A 19878-nucleotide genomic window follows, 5' to 3' on the forward strand; every position below is an offset into this window, starting at 1 on the left:
CTGAAGCGCCTTGAACCGCACGGCCACACCCTGCAACCGAACACGCTGAGCTACCGTATCGCCGTTAACCACGACGCCATGTCTAGTCTAGACTGCTCTATGTTGTACTTCTTGTGCTTGGACCGTTCAGTGGTTCTGTTTTGCTTTTTTTTGTCACAATTTGGTACACCACCTTCCTGTTTTCATACTAGACCTATGTTCAGTTTATCACGGGTTGTCCACTGGGCCTTTTTACCACTAAATCTGAGGGGGGGGGGGGGGGAGAGAAATTGGGAGTTTCTCTTATAAGTATCTACGGTCACGGACGACTCGTCTGGCGTAGCGACAATTTTGCTTAAGGGTCACCTAATAAATCAGTGAACAATGTCAGGTAAGTGAATATGTTCACTTACCTGACGGTGTTCACTGATGAACAAGTGCTCCTCAGATTTGCATTTCAGAGCCCATGTTTATTGCACATTTTTTTCTTTGTTTTGGCCCATTCTACCACCTCTGCAAATAAATATGTTCACTTACCCAACATTGTTCACTGATTTTTATCCGCAACTCTACGTAGTGACCCTTAAAATTAAACGATCCAAGCAGCACGGGCCACTTGCTGGCGTACTGCAGCGTCTGAAGGCCTATGTGCACTGCCCGACCGCGACCCGCTAACAATGCGAACCTCACATCAAAGGCGTCGCGGCTGCTCATTTGTCTACGGGCCGGTCTACCAGTGCGTCGCGAGTATCAAAATCCATACAGTTGTTTTTGCGAACAGCCTTCACATACGGACAGAAAAGTGTGGTGGGGCAATATAATTCATCGTATTTCAGCCAATTTGCGACAAATATTTAAAAATTATATACAAGAAGCTTCCTCGTGAATCAGTGTGTCTATTAGTGAAAACCTTATCAAAAATTCCTACCATAGTTCCAGGGATTAACCTTAATATACAGGCAGAAAAAGGAGGCGGGGACTTTTAATAACAAGCAGTGTGTAGAAGTGGAATGTATGTATGCAGGTTGTTCGGAAATTCCCTTTACAAACTTCTAGGTATTGAAGAGGGGAGTGAATACGTAATATTTTGAATAGGAACCCATGTCCGGAAACGTCATCCAACGATGCTACAGAGCGTCAAAGTCATAGGCGCCGGTGCCTATAAATGTATGTATATACGGGGTGATTCCGTGATGACGTTACAAACTTTCTAGGATGATGGAGAAGGATAAAAGTATCAACTTCACATCTACATCTACATTTATACTCCGCACGCCACTCAAACGGTGGGTGGCGTAGGGCACTTTACGTGCCACTGTCATTACCTCCCTTTCCTGTTCCAGTCGCGTATGGTTCGCGGGAAGAACGACTGCCGGATATGTACGAGTCAGAAATTATGAGCGGAAACCGTTCTGGTATCTCGAGTCAGAAGTTATGAGCGGAAACCGTTCTGATATCTCGGACAGTGGAATACATGTACTGGTACTGTTGTTGCTAGGAATGTAGCGTATGCACCTTAGAAGGTGGCAGTACAGACCAATACGAGAAAAAATGTCTAGTAATTATGGGCTGTAACATGCATGCCTTAAAAAAGAGCTATGAGCACTTGTCCAGTAGAGGAGATGTGTTGCACAGTATCGAAGATGAACAAGGGCATTTCAAAGCCCATCTCCACTGGATATTTTTTCCTTGTTTTCGCCCATGCTATCGTCTCTTAAAGTTGCCTACCCTACAATCTTAGCGACAACTGCACCAGTTCATGTATTCCACAGTCAGATGTATGAGAACGGTTTTCGCTTATAACTTTCGACTCGTCCGTTTCCGGTACAGAGACCATAACCTCAATTTTATACATTTATCCTCCTCCATCACCCTAGAAAGTTTGTAACATCATCATGGAATCACCCAGGCATCCATAACTTTGAAACTCTCTAGCCTCTTGGACGACGTTTCCGGACATGGATGTTCAAAATATTATGTACTCACTACCTCTGAAAGTCGCAGAAGTTTGTAACGGAAAATTCCAAACACACTGTATATGTACAGATTATTTCGTGTGGCTCTGTGTCCTGGTGTGTTTCCATTGGGCGTCACTGCGGCGAATTGCTTCTCCCTGGCCAGTTCTGCAACCGGGAAAAGGCGACCTTCAGTTTAACGTGGAATCTGAAACACGCTTCGGTTGTGGCGAAGCCCCATATCACTGACAGATGCTTGCAAGGTTGAAAAGAAACGTAAAGAATTTGTGGTCCTCCCATAATTCAGTCGCAGGATGCGTCCGTTAGCAAGCACGCACATTCCTACATTCCTATTTTTTTGTGTTCAACACTGTCACCACTTCTTTTTTGTCCAACGCCTTTCCTCTTAACCACTTCTCCCCCCCCCCCCACCCCACCCCCTCAAGGAAAGAAGCACTGCGGGAGTAGGGTGGAGGGTAGAACAGGAGTCGCCACACACGTGCAACTTGCTCTATGATCAGGCCTGCTAGACTATCAAGCCCAACTGCGATTCAGTTCTTGAAAATGACATCTATAGCTTAACGTAGATTCCGAACCACATTATATGAGGAAGTTATAATTAAAGCGCAGATGCTTACGGTGGTCCAGTGTGAGATGTAACTATCGTATGGCACCGAAACTTGCTAGATTTGCTAATGCGTTAATACGGAACCGATTTACGCTGGAAAAAATTATTTACAATTTTGGCCACCAGTTGTAAATCTGGCGCTGTACACTGTTTGTATGACTTTATGACATTGCCGCTCTCGTCTGACAAGCCGTAACTTGAGTAAACAGAATGGTTATCGAGAGAGAGACCGTGCGCTGTTGGTGAAACTGTTTTACGTGAATGGCAGCAATTACAGTGATATGGTAGCGTCGACTGAAAGGTCTCAGGAGAGGCCTGACCTCATTAAATGATTTAAAGAAGATGATAATGAAATGCGAAAACACGGGTATGCTTGGAATGCTAACTGGAAAATGAAGTCGTCCTGCCACGATGAAAGTTATTGACGAAGTTACGGCTGCCTTAACTGACTATGCAGCACGTGCCCTGGGCAGTGCTAGTGCAGTATCGCGAGTATTCCATGGTCAACAGTATGTCAAGTTTTCCAGGCAGTATTACACTGGTACCCGTACAAGATACAGATGGTGCAACATCTAAAACCTCATGATGGGCAGAAACGTTCTGAATTTGCTCTTCTGTTTCTGACAAGGATAGAAGTAGACGATATGTGCCCAGACAATATTCTATGGAATGACGAGGCACATTTTACACAACAGGGTGCAGTGAATAACTGCCGAATTTGAGGTACTATTAAGCCGCGTGTTGTGCACGAAGAGCCACTCGCCGTCTGCGATTGTGTAGTGTGGATTCAAATGTTGAAATGTGTGTGAAATCTTATGGGACTTAACTGCCAAGGTCATCAGTCCCTAAGCTTACACACTACTTCACCTAAATTATCCTAAGGACAAACACACACACCCATGCCCGAGGGAGGACTCGAACCTCCGCCGGGACCAGCCGCACAGTCCAAGTGTGGATTCACAAGCACCTCATTCTAGGTCCTTTCTTCTTTGAAGGGACATCAAGGCGCGTGTCAGGTGTACCGTGATGTCTGCACGTTACCAGGACCTCCTTGTACAGCATGTGATTTGGAAGAACTCAACTGCGTGGAAACCACTGTTTTCATGAAAGGTGCGGCAACACCTCATGTCACTCGCTCAGTGAAAGAACTGCTTAATAAAACCTTATACGAACATGTTATTTCCAGAGATATTCCAAATGTATGGCCTGCCAGATCACCTGGTTTGATCTGATTTTTAGCTCTGGGGATATCTAAAAGACCATGTTGGCCAGGGAGAAATTCAGTCCCTACCTGATATGAAAGCCAGTATACAGGAACACGTGGCTCAGATACCATCACAACTGCTGCGAGCAACTGTTAATACGTCGTTTTATGAATGCAGCATCTCGTCGGCGTCTCTAGTGCTCATATCGTGAGGATTGTCTTAGCAGTGGTTAATAATAAAATCAGCATTATGCCCTTTCTCTCTTGTTTTACTTTGTCTGTCCATGTACCGTTCCTAATCGATTACATATGGAGACATTTTTAAATGTCATTCTTGCATTCGCAGCGCCATATTTGCACCTAGTGGCCAAAACTGTAACTCATTTGTTTTCAGCATAAATTGATTCTGGAGTTACGCACTAGAATATGTACCAAGTTTCGCTGCCATACGTATTCGAGCAGCGACAGCACTGCGCTGGCCCGCGCTGGCTGCTAGCGCCAAGCATACAGCGCTACTGTGTCGCTGCTAGATTGCTGTTTATTCTTCGTGTTTTACTGTCTATGTTAATACATGTCGATAAAACGAATGTCGGACTTCACTAATTTGCGAGCGCTCTGTCGTATGGGCACATAAAATTCCGATTTAAAAACAATTTTGTTTGCAATGGTAGATAAACCGACACTTTCTGTGACACTGGCCGTCGCATGAAAGACATGACGAGCAGTAATTATTTGGGCTGACTTCAGCTACACAATGCCAAAACGAAATTGCAGATATCTGCCGAAACACCAGAGAAAGTGTGCGAGACGACTCTTTGGAGGAAATGATGATGATGATTATGTTGGTTTGTAGGACGCTCAACATCATGGTAATCAGCACCCGATTTCCAGTCTCGCCACTACCCTAAAGATGATGAGGTGATGAGGACAACACAAACACACAGCCTCCGGGCTGAGAAAATCGCCAACCCGGCAGGGAATCGAACCCGGGACCCCGTGATCCACTCTTAGGAGAGACACCCTATATTTAGGGAAGAGAAGAGAAGAGAAGAGAAGAGAAGAGAAGAGAAGAGAAGAGAAGAGAAGAGAAGAGAAGAGAAGAGAAGAGAAGAGAAGAGAAGAGAAGAGAGATGTAACTGGGAATTAGATATGTTCTGTATGAGTGACAGACTTCTGAACACTTGTGACTCACTTGTTCAGTTGGACCCTCCCGTAAACTGAACTGACATTAGTTTGTAAAGTATTTAGCGAAAGCTAAATCTTCTAAAGTATTTTTTTTGGATGCGTAATAATAAATTTGTTTTTGTGTAAATACTACAACAAAATTAGCATCCCCATATTTTTTTAAATTCTGTGGCTGGTTTAGCTGGTTAACCTATCAGGGGGCGCCAAGAAAGTGTTTGAACCCGAGAACGGATGGGCTAGTGTTGTCTCTTCGTACACTATCAGTAGCTAGCATCAAAATATTTGCTGTTTTTACCCTCAAGAACATAAAAATATCTAATCATTGTGATGTTTCCTAGCCATTACAGACCTTCAAAACGTTGGACAACAATAATCTTTCACCAGAGTACACTGTATACTTTTCCCACTACGACTGTACTTTGGACTGTGTTAATAAAACAGCTTATCATACATTAATTGTCATGGATTAGACTTTTAAACTTCTTTTCTTGTAGAACCTGCTCCTCCGTGTGAGTTCACCACCACACACAAAATACTCTCCCCTCACTACAAACATTACGAAAGTATTGAGAATCGCAATTCACCGTGCAGACAAAACCGAAAAATTGGTTTACAGACACCGTTTGCGTAAAGCACCTGACGCTCTAAAAACTATTTGATCGAGCTAGGAAAATCGATTTAGGTCGAACATGTAAAAACGGCAGCGAATAATTGTTCCGTCAATTCGACTTCGTCTTCCGCAAGTTACGTCGCATATCAACGTACTGTTAGACTTCGTGACACACTGGTGGCCAAAAGAATGCAACATCGCCAGAGCAGAGCACGGTTGGCCTCCTAAAGGCGTTTGTCCAACAATGGTAGACGCTGTTGCAATCATTTCGGATTGGCAGATCTACAGAAAATACTGCTGGTGTGTATTCCGTATTGACATGCGAGGTATTGGCGTTTTGCATACTACCGGCCGAGTCTCGCCACGCACGTAACGCGGTTTTCATCCTACGTGTCTCAGTATATCACAATGTTGTTAACGAACCATTCAGAGCGCACTACATCGCAGTGGCTGATGTTTCATGGTCGTCGAATATATCTTGCACTACGGAAACGAGCGCATATTCCGCATCTAAACAATAAATTCACAAAACCGAAAAATGCCTAGTTTTCGAAGCATCTTTTATTACGAGCTATGACAGACTGAGGTACAAAAAAAAAGCCATTTGGACCAGCATTAAGACTAGTTGATATAACCGTGCGTCAAATCAAAAAAGGCTGACTTCCTTCCTTAACAACGGCAAAAAAACTTATAAAGAAAAAGTTCACGGATTTGTACCAATATTTGTAGCAAAACACTGTGCTCACATCTGTTGTTGGTTTGAGAAGCAGCAGAAAAGTTTATTTATGTGCTGGCTTGTTCCTACTCTTGCAAGTGAGCAAGCCATTCTCAGATCAAAGAGGAATTGGAGATAACGGAGTTAGCGTAGTGAGCTGATTAACATAAAAGAGTTGGGGGTGGACAAAATGCAGTAATAGACGTACGCCAGGAGTGTGGCACCAACTCACAGGGAGGGAGGGATGGAGAGAAAGAGAGAGAGAGAGAAGAGAAAGAGACGGAGAAAGTCTGAGAGTAAGTGTCTTTAATTCAACAGTTACCGGAGACAACATTTGCAAGGTGTCCAGCGAATAACGTGACCCTTCATGATGCGTCCCTACTCTCTTCAGCGAGCCGTTTAGTTCTTCACACATATCGAATGGTTCATCTCCGTGATCGAGCTTTTCAAACCGCGTTCTGAGCCTGTATTTAGTTGAAGATAATACTAGTAACGAAAAGTAGTCTAAACACCTGCCTTTGTTCATCAAATGTAACGTATAGTTGCTAATCAATAGAATATGTGCCAACTTCCTGAGTTGAATACAAAGTCTCGATATGAAGTCTAGCACAAACGTAGCGCAAAAGTTAACTTACAGTCATGCAATTGCGCAAACACGCACACACACACACACACACACACACACACACACACGCACATACACACACAAACGCGCGTGTTCGCACGCATCCGGAACCGCGCGACTGCTAGGGTCGCAGGTTCGAATCCTGCCTCGGGCATGGATGTGTGTGATGTCCTTAGGTTAGTTAGGTTTAAGTAGTTCTAAGTTCTAGGGGTCTGATGACCTCAGATGTTAAGTCCCATAGTGCTCAGAGCCATTTGAACAATTTTTTTTTTTTTTTTTTTTTTTTTTTTTTTTTTTTTTTTTTTTTTGTTCGCACGCATTCACACACGCGCACATGTGCATTCATACAATCACAGTCCCCCACAGTCTACTTGGACGTGATACACAATGCCCAAGTTCCGTGCTTTGAGATATTCGAATATTTCTGAGGGGCTGAAACTATGTGCTACAGCGATGCTCGAACCCAGATATTTGAAAGCTTCATAGTGTAACATAATACCAACAGAAACACGTTATCCACAAAGTGAAATGAATGGAAACAATAGACAGAAGTTTAACGAAAAAAGAAGCTTGTATTTTATCGTTTTTGTCAAGGATGTAGTGATTCTAGACGGAGCATTAAATCAGTTGTAGGGAGATGGAGGTAGAAAACGGCCCTGATTTATGTAAGAAATTATCCAAGCATTCGTATCGGTTGATTTGAGGAAAACACGGTAAACCACATTCGGAACGTCTAGCAAGGTCTCAAATCCATTTCTCTGGAAAAAGAATCAGTATTTTAATTTACGTGTCACGACGAACATTCAGAGTTCAGCGGCGTACCTCATTTTGTTTGAATTTAAGTGATGAATCACTTTAAATTCATATTCTTAGTTGCTAAATTACGCTAAGAATGAAACTTCTCGGAAGACTGAACTGTGTGCCACAGCAGAATTCGAAACCTTTCCTTTGCTTTTCGTGAGCAATGCTCCTCAAAGCGAGTAATGTGATCTGAAATTTTGGACTTCTAGAGCCATATAGGAATACAACACTCGGACCTTAAAGAAGCGTTAAGCGCTTTTCGAATTCCGCGAAATTCCTCGCCACGCTTGTTTCGAAACGCCAAAGCTTGCTACAGCTGATTTGGCGCAGGCGACCTTGCTCTGCAACGTCGCGTGGCCAGCTTGCTTCATTAAGATGCGGAGCTGACCCTGAGGGTCGTGAGTCGTACCCAAAGATCTGACTGCGGCCTTGCCACAGTTTAGCAGCTGTTCCAGAAAATAACGCTTCTGCTATGCACTTGCTACGTAAATCTCTCCTTGACTTTAGAGCTTGCATACAAGTACGCCATCTAATGCGCCAAAACAGATGACTATGTGATTTCGAATTGAATTTATATGAATTAATCATTATTTTGCCATATCATAGTTGCATCAGAGACATTTGAAATATAAATATCACTATCTACCTGACATGTACTACTTGTGGCATTGTGAGACATCGTTTATAACCAGGAAATCGTATACCTGTTAACAAAATAGTGTGATGTGCGATTTTAGTCAAACGATTGTGCTTTAACAAAACATAGCATTTATAACGCGTGAAGAAAGCAGTGAAACAGAAATGCTGTAGCATGGAGTAATTTTATGAAATAGATATATCCCCGCCAGTTCCGTACCAAAAAGTCGGGTATCAAACTCACCTAAGACGATGTTTCTTTTTCAAGGGAAATTTGTAGTGTATAGTTATGTTACAATGTTACTGGTCTGCTGACAGGAACATCTTTGTTACTAAATGCATCTCTGTAAGCTTCCGAAGAGAATAATTGGCACAGTCAGACTTCGGCGAACATGATCCTTTCCAGCGGCTAGCGAGCGTTCAAATCGCCGACGGCGTGCGCTGTTTTAGCCGCCTTTGAATAACCGTCTGGAATGTAGCTGTTACTGCGCATGCGCGTATCGATCCCCAGAGACGTTGCGACAACAGTTCCGCTGGCGAATTACGGATGCATTTCACTTTACATTTCCGCACAGACTTATTTTTATACATATTTGATTTCACATGTTAAATACTAGTTAACATATCATGTTGTTATTCCTCTTCTAAGAATATTACGTAAATTATTCTGTTGCTGACAAGAGCAGGGAAATTACACTTGCGCAGAAGTTCTACCGTAGATCGATTTCAAGTTGACAGGCAATGACCTTGACAAACTAAGGCTGCGTGTCCGCTGTATGCGTAAATATGTGACAGATCGTTGCGCGTTGTGCGTCACAATGCACGACAACACCGCGTTCTTTGCTGACGATGTCGTCCGATCAAATCAGAGTGTGCTAGACGAAGAAACTTCACACACATGTAGCAACATAGTCATCAAAAACTGATATTAACCATGCTCACTTTGTAAGGCCTTTCTTGAATTAGGGAAAGCTTCGTATTTTCAATTTCAAATAACTTGCCGGCCGGGGTGGACGAGCGGTTCTAGGCACTACCTTCTGCAGCCGCGCGACCTCTACGGTCGCAGGCTCGAATCCTGCCTCGGCCATGGATATGTGTGACGTCCTTAGTTTAGTTAGGTTTAAGTAGTTATGAGTTCTAGGGGAATGATGACCTCAGCAGTTAAGTCCCATAGTGCTCAGAGCCATTTGAACCATTTTTCAAGTAACTTCTCATCATAATTCATCTTCTGACTCTTATTTCTGTACGGGCGCTTGAATTTTTTTTCTTGTATTGTAAGCGTTGCCTGGGTTTCAGATTGTGACGCTTGTCTCTGAATATCATCTATATTCTTTTAAATTATCTCCATCATTGGTAAATTGCTCTTCACTACGACAGGTTTCATTCGAGTCAATCTCGTTATTCCATATACCTTCGTCATCAGAAGCAAAGCTTTCCGTTTCATCGTTAATGCTGCGTTGAGTGTTGTCTGGACTGATATGTTGTTCAGGAAGAACATCTGAGTGAAGAAAGGCCACTGATTTGCATCATTGACAGTTATACTATCGTTACAGTGTAAAATGTATTACTTTTCTACACAACAGGCCGCCCGGTGTGGTCGAGCGGTTCTAGGCGCTTCAGGGCGCAGGTTCGAATCCTGCCTCGGGCATGGATGTGTGTGATGTGCTTAGGTTAGTTAGGTTTAAGTAGTTCTAAGTTCTAGGGGACTAATGACCACAGCAGTTGAGTCCCATAGTGCTCAGAGCCATTTGAACCATCGTTAACTATAGTAGAAGTACTGCTTGGGAGTCAAACAAGAGAGAAAAGTTTCCAACATTGTCTGTCGAGAATGGTATGTAGAGAATACTTAAAATTGTACTCCCAAGTCTCAGGCGTTTGTCAGTTTACTGTATTATTAAATGATACCGCCAGCATTTATATGTATATGGTACTGTGAAATGAAACTTATTTATCGATACGTGAAATAAAATACTGCAATGTGTCACCGTAGAGGACATTAGGAATGTTTTTACAAGACTGTTAATTCTCCCATTAGCTCAAATTACGTAAGGAGATTTGTTATGTAAACGTACCTCCTAATTAAAGATAAAATCCTATTTTAATTGTCTTCATTTTTGTTATTACAAAATTCCTTCGATATTTTAAGCTTTAGAGACGAATGGAATTAAACATGAACTGGTCAGATTCCTTCAGAAGCGGTCTAAGAAACTACTTGGCGATGAAACTCCAGCCGGCCGCTGTGACCAAGCGGTTATAGACACTTCAGTCCGGAACCGCGCTGTTGCTACGGTCGCAGGTTCGAATCCTGCCTCGGGCATGGATGTGTGCGATGTCCTTAGGTTAGTTAGGTTTAAGTAGTTCTAAGTCTAGGGGACTGATGACCTCAGATGTTAAGTCCCATAGTGCAAAAAGCCATATGAACCAGGAAACTCCATCCGCATATCCGCTTTCAGGTTTGGTACGGTACACCAGCACGCCCCCACTCCTGCCTTAGTTAATTTTTACTTAGTGCAGCTTACAGGGCAAGAGAGATCGGAAAATTCAAACCGATCTGAAGCTTGTGCGCCGTCGCTTGAGAATACAAGACAACGGCCGACCGTTTCGTCCGCCATTGCTCTGCGCGTGATAAATCGTGCGACGCTTTGCCGCGGGTTTACACACCGAGTGGGCACTAGGCCTGAACGTAACCAGAAAACGATAAGGTCACACTCTATGCCTGTAACACAACACAACAATAAGCTCGTGTCTTCTCATGCAGCAGGAGTAACATTCGAATGTATATACTTCTGGGGTTCCGTCAACATTTTGTCATTGTAAGCTATTCCTTTGAGTCGTGTTGTCGAAATGGAGATAAAAGTTTGGGTTCATAGTCCCGTTCTCATTTCAATGACTAGTGGCAGATGAATAGCACATCTGGACGAAGCTGAGCGACGAAATCGTCCGCAGTCTGCTTGAAGAAAAATTCTCAGCATTCGTCTAAAGCGACACACAGAGTGACCGAAACGCTTAGGCTCAAAAGTATACAGATGGTAGGGGATCCTTAACTGAACGCTTTGAGATAATGGTAAGAACTGAATATTTCAGGGGGTACGACGGCTTGAATAAGTAATTCGTGTTTCAAGCCACATAGGGATTAATGACGTTAGCTGCCTAGAAAGAATCAATGGGGAAAGTTGAAAATTTGTGCTGGACTAAGTGGTCCCCTGCTTACTAGGTTGATGTGTTGACCACCGCGCCATCCAGACACAGCGGTCGGCAAGCTTCCCGTTAGACCCAAATCCTCAACTTATCCACATTTCGCCAATTTTCGTAAGAGTGCGAGCGTGGTGTCCATCCGCACTGAAATGATCATTGGCCGTCCTCGCCTTCAGACAGAAACCACATGTATAAGCAACTCGTGTTTGTCAACAGTGTCATCTTTCTGCATCAACGTCGCTGGTGCTGCCTTGATCAACAATACACAATGGTCTGTAAAGAGTCATGGTTCATTTTGTTTCCCTGTGAGGTTACTTTTGTACATCTACATACATATTACACAAACCACCTCATGATGTTCGGCTTAGGGTACCCTGTACCACTACTAGCCATTTCATTTCCTGTACCACTCGCAAATAAAACGGGGGAAAAACACTGTCAGTAATCTTCCGCATGAGACCTGATTTCTTTTACCTTTTCTTCGTAGTCCTCACGTGGCAGTAGAATCGTTCTGAAGTCAGCTTCAAATGCATATTTTCTGAATTTTCTCGACAGTGTTCCTCAAAAGAACGTTGCTTCCCTCCAGGGAATTAGTCGTTTGTGCATAAAATCTCAAAGGAAATTGCAGACGAACAATTCGGTATGGGCCTTGCTGCCTCTCTGTTTGTGCAACAAAAAATTTATGCGCGATTGTAATGACAGTTTGAGACTGATGGTCGTCATTCTGAACAGTTTTTGCGAGCTTAAACCATTTCTGCAAGGTCAACAAAAAATTAGTCCCTTATTTCAAAATACTCACTTTAGTATCCTCCATCATTTCCTCTAGATATTTGTATAAAGGAGGCCCACGTTCTGGGCTTAACAGAAACCCTGGCAATTCAATAAACTATGGATAACCTAGTTAACAGTACTCATATTACTTTCGTAAATAATATTTAAGTGTTTTGTATGCCTTGATGCCTGATGATCAACACTAGTGTCTGGAAACGTCTCGCTAATAAATTAATTTTATAAGACTAATAAACTTTAAACTTATTATAACACTGTTATGTAAAACCTGACTGACAATATGGCTAAAGATTAAGCCAGAAACAATAGTATCATTCATTCCAGAAATGAGTTAATAACGACTGCACACATTTTTGATAGGCGAGATGGCAGATCGCATGTCACAGGACGAAACGCACACGTCACTTTCACAGAACCGGTGACTAATCCTAGGGTAGTCCCGTAGTTTGCAACATCTACAGTGAAAAGGACGTACTGTTCAAAAATGGTTCAAATGGCTCTGAGTACTTAGCTTCTGAGGTCATCAGTCCCCTAGAACTTGGGTATCACACACATCCATGCCCGAGGCAGGATTCGAACCTGCGACCGTAGCGGTCACGCAGTTCCAGACTATAGCGCCTAGAACCCCTCGGCCGCCCCAGACGGCGACGCACTGTTGATTAGGATTTCTAATCACTTCACAACAGTCGAGTTCAGTAGTCAGTATTTAAAATTAGATTGTTACTCAAGTGTCCAGTCCACGAACCAGGGTGCTTGTATAGGTTAGTATTCTGTATATGCAGTGAATGCATTGGATCAAATCTTGGACAGAGAAACACAACAAGGAGAAAAACTAGGGAGCTGCGGATTGTGACTTCCCCTTCCAAAATTCGAATCTTCCAAAATTCGAATCGAATCCAACAATATATCTACATCTACATCTACATCCATACTCCACAAGCCACCTGACGGTGTGTGGCGGAGGGTACCTAGAGTACCTCTATCGGATCTCCCCTCTATTCCAGTCTCGCATTGTTCGTAGAAAGAAAGATTGTCGGTATGCCTCTGTGTGGGTTCTAATCTCTCCGATTTTATCCTCATGGTCTCTTCGCGAGATATACGTAGGAGGGAGCAAATACTGCTTGACTCCTCGGTGAAGGTATGTTATCGAAACTTCAACAAAAGCCCGTACCGAGCTACTGAGCGTCCCTCCTTCAGAGTCTTCCACTGGAGTTTATCTATCATCTTTCGCGATTACTAAATGATCCTGTAACGAGGCGCTCTGCTCTCCGTTGGATCTTCTCTATCTCTTCTATCAATCCTATCTGGTATGGATCCCACACTGGTGAGCAGTATCCAAGGAGTGGGCGAACAAGTGTACTGTACCCTACTTCCTTTGTTTTCGGATTGCATTTCCTTATGATTCTTCCAATGAATCTCAGTCTGGCATCTGCTTTACCGACGATTAATTTTATATGGTCATTCCATTTTAAATCACTCCTAATGCCTACTCCCAGATAAATTATGGAATTAACCGCTTCCAGTTGCTGACCTGCTATATTGTTGCTAAATGATAAAGGATTTTTCTTTCTATGTATTCGCAGCACGTTACACTTGTCTGCATTGAGATTCAATTGGCATTCCCTGCACCATGCGTCAATTCGTTGCAGATCCTCCTGCATTTCAGTACCATTTTCCATTGTTACAACCTCTCGATATGCCACAGCATCATCCGCAAAAAGCCTCAATGAACTTCCGATGTTATCCACAGGGTCATTTATGTATATTGTGAATAGCAACGGTCCTACGACACTCCCCTGCGGCACACCTGAAATCACTCTTACTTCGGAAGACTTCTCTCCATTGAGAATGACATTCTGCGTTCTGTTATCTAGGAACTCTTCAATCCAATCACATAATTGGTCTGATAGTCCGTATGCTCTTACTTTGTTCATTAAACGACTGTGGGGAACTGTATCGAACGCCTTGCGGAAGTCAATAAACACGGCATCTATCTGGGAATCCGTATCTATGGCCCTCTGAGTCTCGTGGACGAATAGCACGAGCTGCGTTTCACACGATCTTCTTTTTCGAAATCCATGCTGATTCCTGCAGAGTAGATTTCTAGTCTCCAGAAAAGTCATTATACTCGAACATAATACGTGTTCTAAAATTCTACAACTGATCGACGTTAGAGATATAGGTCTATAGTTCTGCACATCTGTTCGACGTTCCTTCTTGAAAACGGGGATGACCTCTGCCCTTTTCCAATCTTTTGGAATGCTACGCTCTCCTAGAGACCTACGGTACAACGCTGCAAGAAGGAGGGCTAGTTCCTTCACGTTCTCTGTGTGAAATCGAACTGGTATCCCATCAGGTCCAGCGGCCTTTCCTCTTTTGAGCGATTTTAATTGTTTCTCTATCCCTCTGTCGTCTATTTCGATATCTACCTTATTGTCATCTGTGCGACAATCTAGAGAAACAACTACAGCGCAGTCTTCTTCTGTGAAACAGCTTTGGAAAAAGACATTCAGTATTTCGGCATTTAGTCTGTCATCCTCTGTTTCAGTACCATTTTGGTCACAGAGTGTCTGGACATTTTGTTTGGATCCACCTACCGCCTTGACATAAGACCAAAATTTCTTAGGATTTTATGCCAAGTCAGTACATAGAACTTTACTTTCGAATTCTTTGAACGCCTCTCGCATAGCCCTCCTCACACTACATTTCGCTTCGCGTAATTTTTGTTTGTCTGCAAGGCTTTGGCTATGTGTATGTTTGCTGTGAAGTTCACTTTGCTCCCGTACCAGTTTTCTAACTCGGTTGTTGTACCACGGTGGCTCTTTTCCATCTCTTACGATCTTGCTTGGCACATACTCATCTAATGCATATTGTACGATGGTTTTGAACTTTGTCCACTGATCCTCAACACTATCTGTACTTGAGATAAAAAATTTGTGTTGAGCCGTCAAGTACTCTGAAATCTGCTTTTTGTCACTTTTGCTAAACAGAAAAATCTTCCTACCTTTCTTAATATTTCTATTTACGGCTAAAGTCATCGATGCAGTAACCGCTTTATGATCGCTGATTCCCTGTTCTGCATTAACTGATTCAAATAGTTCGGGTCTGTTTGTCACCAGAAGGTCTGATATGCTATCGTCACGACTCGGTTCTCTGTTTAACTGCTCAAGGTAGTTTTCAGATAATGCACTTAAAAAAATTTCACTGGATTCTTTGTCCCTGCCACCCGTTATAAACGTTTGAGTCTCCTAGTTTATATCCGACAAATTAAAATCTCCATCCTGAACTATAACATGGTCGGGAAACCTACTCGAAATATTTTGCAAACTTTCCTTCAGGTGCTCTGTCACAACAGCTGCTGAGCCAGGGGGCCTATAGAGACATCCAATTACCATGTTTGAGCCTGCTTTAACCATGACCTTCACCCAAATTATTTTACGTTTCGGTTCTCCGTCAATTTCCTTCGATACTATTGCACTTCTTATCGCTATAAATACGCCTCCCCCTTCACTGTCCAGCCTGTCTCTGCGGTATACACTCCAATCTGAGTTTAGAATTTCATTACTGTTTACATCTGGTTTCAGCCAACTTTCTGTTCCTAGTACTATGTGGGCATTGTGACCATTTATTAATGAGAGCAATTCTGGGACCTTTCTACAGACGCTCCTTAAGTTTACTATTAGCACATTAATATTGTTATTCCGAGTTGCGTTTTGCCTACTACTACCTTGTCGCGTCTCAGAGGCGTCTTGTCGGGCCTAGGGAGGGAATTCTCTAGCCTAAAAAACCCACATGTGCACTCCACACGTACTCCGCTACCTTTGTGGGCGCTTCCTGCGTACAGTGCACGCCTGACCTATTGAGGGGGACCCTACATTTCTCCACCATATAGCGGAGATCGAGAAATTTGCACCCGTATCTCCACAGAATCGTCTGAGCCTCTGGTTTAAGCCTTCGACTCGGCTCCAAACCAGAGGACCACGATCGGTTCTGGAAACGATACTACAAATAGCTCAGATTCCACCCCGCGAGCGAGGCTTTGGGCCCTCACCAACTCCGCCAACCACCTGTATGAACTGAGGATGACCTCTGAACCCAGACGGTAGGAGTCACTGGTGCCGACATGAGCAACAGTTTGCAGTCGGGTGCACCCAGTGCTCTCTATCGCCACCGGCAGGGCCTCCTCCACATCTCGGATGAGACCCCCCGGCAAGCAGACAGAATGAACACTGGCCTTCTTCCCCGACCTTTCTGCTATTTACCAAGGGGGCTCCATCATCCGCCTAACGTTGGAGCTCCCAATCACTAATAAACCCCTCCCCCCGTGTGCCTGCTCGGACCTTGCTGAAGGAGCGGCCACATGTCCACTCACAGGCAGAGCGGGCGATGCCACACGGCCAGCCTCCACATTGACCCTCCGTCTCGTGCGCCGCGAACGCCGCTGAACCCGCCACTCCCCTTGGGGAGAGGGTGGCCCAACCGCGCCCGGTACCCGCGAAGATGTCTCGACAGCAGGGACAGTGGGTGAAGCATGTAACACCTGGGGTGTACCATGCGACGCACCAGACTCCCCACTGCCGCTACACTCCGAGGCAGCAGCCTGAAGACGGCTGACCGCCGCCATCAACACGCTCAGCTGTTTGCGAACAGTGGCCAGCTCCTCCTGCGTCCGTACACAGTAGTAACACTTCCCATACATCCTTAGAAATCTGTTTACTGTAGAAAGTTAATCAACTTTTAACTAGACTGCTAATTCACTAAAGGCGGCTGATAGTTGACTAAACTCTGGTTATTAGACACTTCTTGTGGGAAACAATGAAAATAAGCACTATCTCTCTCTCTCTGGACTGTATTCAAAACAAACACTGACACTACTGGCAGTATGACTGACTAAAGGTACTCTCTCTGACTGTATCGGGTTTTATATAACATACCTTGACGGAGAATGCTATGAAGATAAGTGCTGACTCCACTGTGTCATCGCTCCACCTACGGTACCTGTCACACACAACCCCGAAACGATGAATCTCATTTGCTGTAACCAGAGCACTTCGGCTGTAGTATTACTTTTACCTAGTTCAAAACGTGGTTATAGAAGAGACATGACTTTACTTTCGTATTAAAAATAGTATCATGTTACATTATGTCATTGAACACGTTCTGTAGGTTGTCAGGCTATGCACCTAAGGGAATATAATTGTAAACATATGTATACACATCATAGACGCTTTTTCTGTCAGAATAAGTCGATGGGAAGAATGGAGAGACTTCGGACGAGAGGATTTGAAGAGGCCTGTAGGTCTGAAAACTGTGTCAGAAGTATTTCACAGGATATACCAAAAAAGAAGGAAGGGCGGTTAGTGATTAACGTCCTCTCGATAACGAGATCATTAGGAAGGGAGTACAAGCTCGGATTAGGAAAGGAAATCGACCAGACCCTTTGAAAATCGTCACCATGAATTTGGATGGAGAGAGATACGGAAATCATGGAAAACCTGAATCTGCTTGGTCGAACGCGGATTTGAACCAGCGTCCTTCTGAATGCGGGTCCTGTGTGTTAACCACTGCTCCACCTCGCTCGGTGAAGCATATGCACTAACTATTATGAGAACTGCTGCATCAAGACTGAAAGATGTGACTAAAATGAACTATATACAATGCTCGTATCATGCTAACACACAAATACACTCCTGGAAATGGAAAAAAGAACACATTGACACCGGTGTGTCAGACCCACCATACTTGCTCCGGACACTGCGAGAGGGCTGTACAAGCAATGATCACACGCACGGCACAGCGGACACACCAGGAACCGCGGTGTTGGCCGTCGAATGGCGCTAGCAGCGCAGCATTTGTGCATCGCCGCCGTCAGTGTCAGCCAGTTTGCCGTGGCACACGGAGCTCCATCGCAGTCTTTAACACTGGTAGCATGCCGCGACAGCGTGGACGTGAACCGTATGTGCAGTTGACGGACATTGAGCGAGGGCGTATAGTGGGCATGCGGGAAGCCGGGTGGACGTACCGCCGAATTGCTCAACACGTGGGGCGTGAGGTCTCCACAGTACATCGATGTTGTCGCCAGTGGTCGGCGGAAGGTGCACGTGTCCGTCGACCTGGGACCGGACCGCAGCGACGCACGGATGCACGCCAAGACCGTAGGATCCTACGCAGTGCCGTAGGGGACCGCACCGCCACTTCCCAGCAAATTAGGGACACTGTTGCTCCTGGGGTATCGGCGAGAACCATTCGCAACCGTCTCCATGAAGCTGGGCTACGGTCCCGCACACCGTTAGGCCGTCTTCCGCTCCCGCCCCAACATCGTGCAGCCCGCCTCCAGTGGTGTCGCGGCAGGCGTGAATGGAGGGACGAATGGAGACGTGTCGTCTTCAGCGATGAGAGTCGTTTCTGCCTTGGTGCCAATGATGGTCGTATGCGTGTTTGGAGCCGTGCAGGTGAGCGCCACAATCAGGACTGCATACGACCGAGGCACACAGGGCCAACACCCGGCATCATGGTGTGGGGAGCGATCTCCTACACTGGCCGTACACCTCTGGTGATCGTCGAGGGGACACTGAATAGTGCACGGTACATCCAAACCGTCATCGAACCCATCGTTCTACCATTCCTAGACCGGCAAGGGAACTTGCTGTTCCAACAGGACAATGCACGTCCACATGTATCCCGTGCCACCCAACGTGCTCTAGAAGGTGTAAGTCAACTATCCTGGCCAGCAAGATCTCCGGATCTGTCCCCCATTGAGCATGTTTGGGACTGGATGAAGCGTCGTCTCACATGGTCTGCACGTCCAGCACGAACGCTGGTCCAACTGAGGCGCCAGGTGGAAATGGCATGGCAAGCCGTTCCACAGGACTACATCCAGCATCTCTACGATCGTCTCCATGGGAGAATAGCAGCCTGCATTGCTGCGAAAGGTGGATATACAATGTACTAGTGCCGACATTGTGCATGCTCTGTTGCCTGTGTCTATGTGCCTGTGGTTCTGTCAGTGTGATCATGTGATGTATCTGACCCCAGGAATGTGTCAATAAAGTTTCCCCTTCCTAGGACAATGAATTCACGGTGTTCTTATTTCAATTTCCAGGAGTGTAGTTAGGATAACAAAACTGTGCCTTATTTCTTTTTTTTCAGAACTGACCGTGATGATCTATTACACTCAGGATATCTAACATTCATGGCATTGAATCAAAGAGTATCTGGGTATTTCTGAGGATTATCTCTCGACGCAGTATATATGCGAGTCCACAGCTCATTAACTGTGGTCGCTACAGATCCATACCGAAAAGTTTGCCGAACAACCATAACACATGCACCTTCAATGGGTAACATTCCAGAAGAATGAGTAGGTCAGGGTAGTAGTGGTACCATTCGTTCTTCGAAGAACACTTGCAAGTTTCTCACCACATATAGGCAGGTATCGTCCTCTTGAAATATGTCTTATAGGCCTGCGTGAAGGAGAAGAAGTACCTTGATCTTTAAATCTTCCCCAATGCAGCAGTTGCTGTTCAACTTGCCCTCAATATACAGCGGTCGAAATT

The 19878-nt window shown here is 44.6% G+C and overlaps 1 protein-coding gene across 2 annotated transcripts in view; it reads right to left on the reverse strand.

The window, feature by feature from the left end:
• The window catches only part of LOC126298495 (osmotic avoidance abnormal protein 3), a 349861-nt gene extending 341042 nt beyond the window's left edge, over nt 1-8819 (reverse strand). For both annotated transcript variants that reach the window (XM_049989832.1, XM_049989831.1), the window contains exon 1: nt 8583-8819. The gene's annotated coding sequence lies outside the window, so the exon portion shown is untranslated. The remainder of the gene's footprint in view (nt 1-8582) is intronic.
• Between the last annotated feature and the right edge of the window lie 11059 nt (nt 8820-19878).

Source organism: Schistocerca gregaria, chromosome X (assembly GCF_023897955.1).
Source record: "Schistocerca gregaria isolate iqSchGreg1 chromosome X, iqSchGreg1.2, whole genome shotgun sequence".
NCBI lineage: Eukaryota > Metazoa > Arthropoda > Insecta > Orthoptera > Acrididae > Schistocerca > Schistocerca gregaria.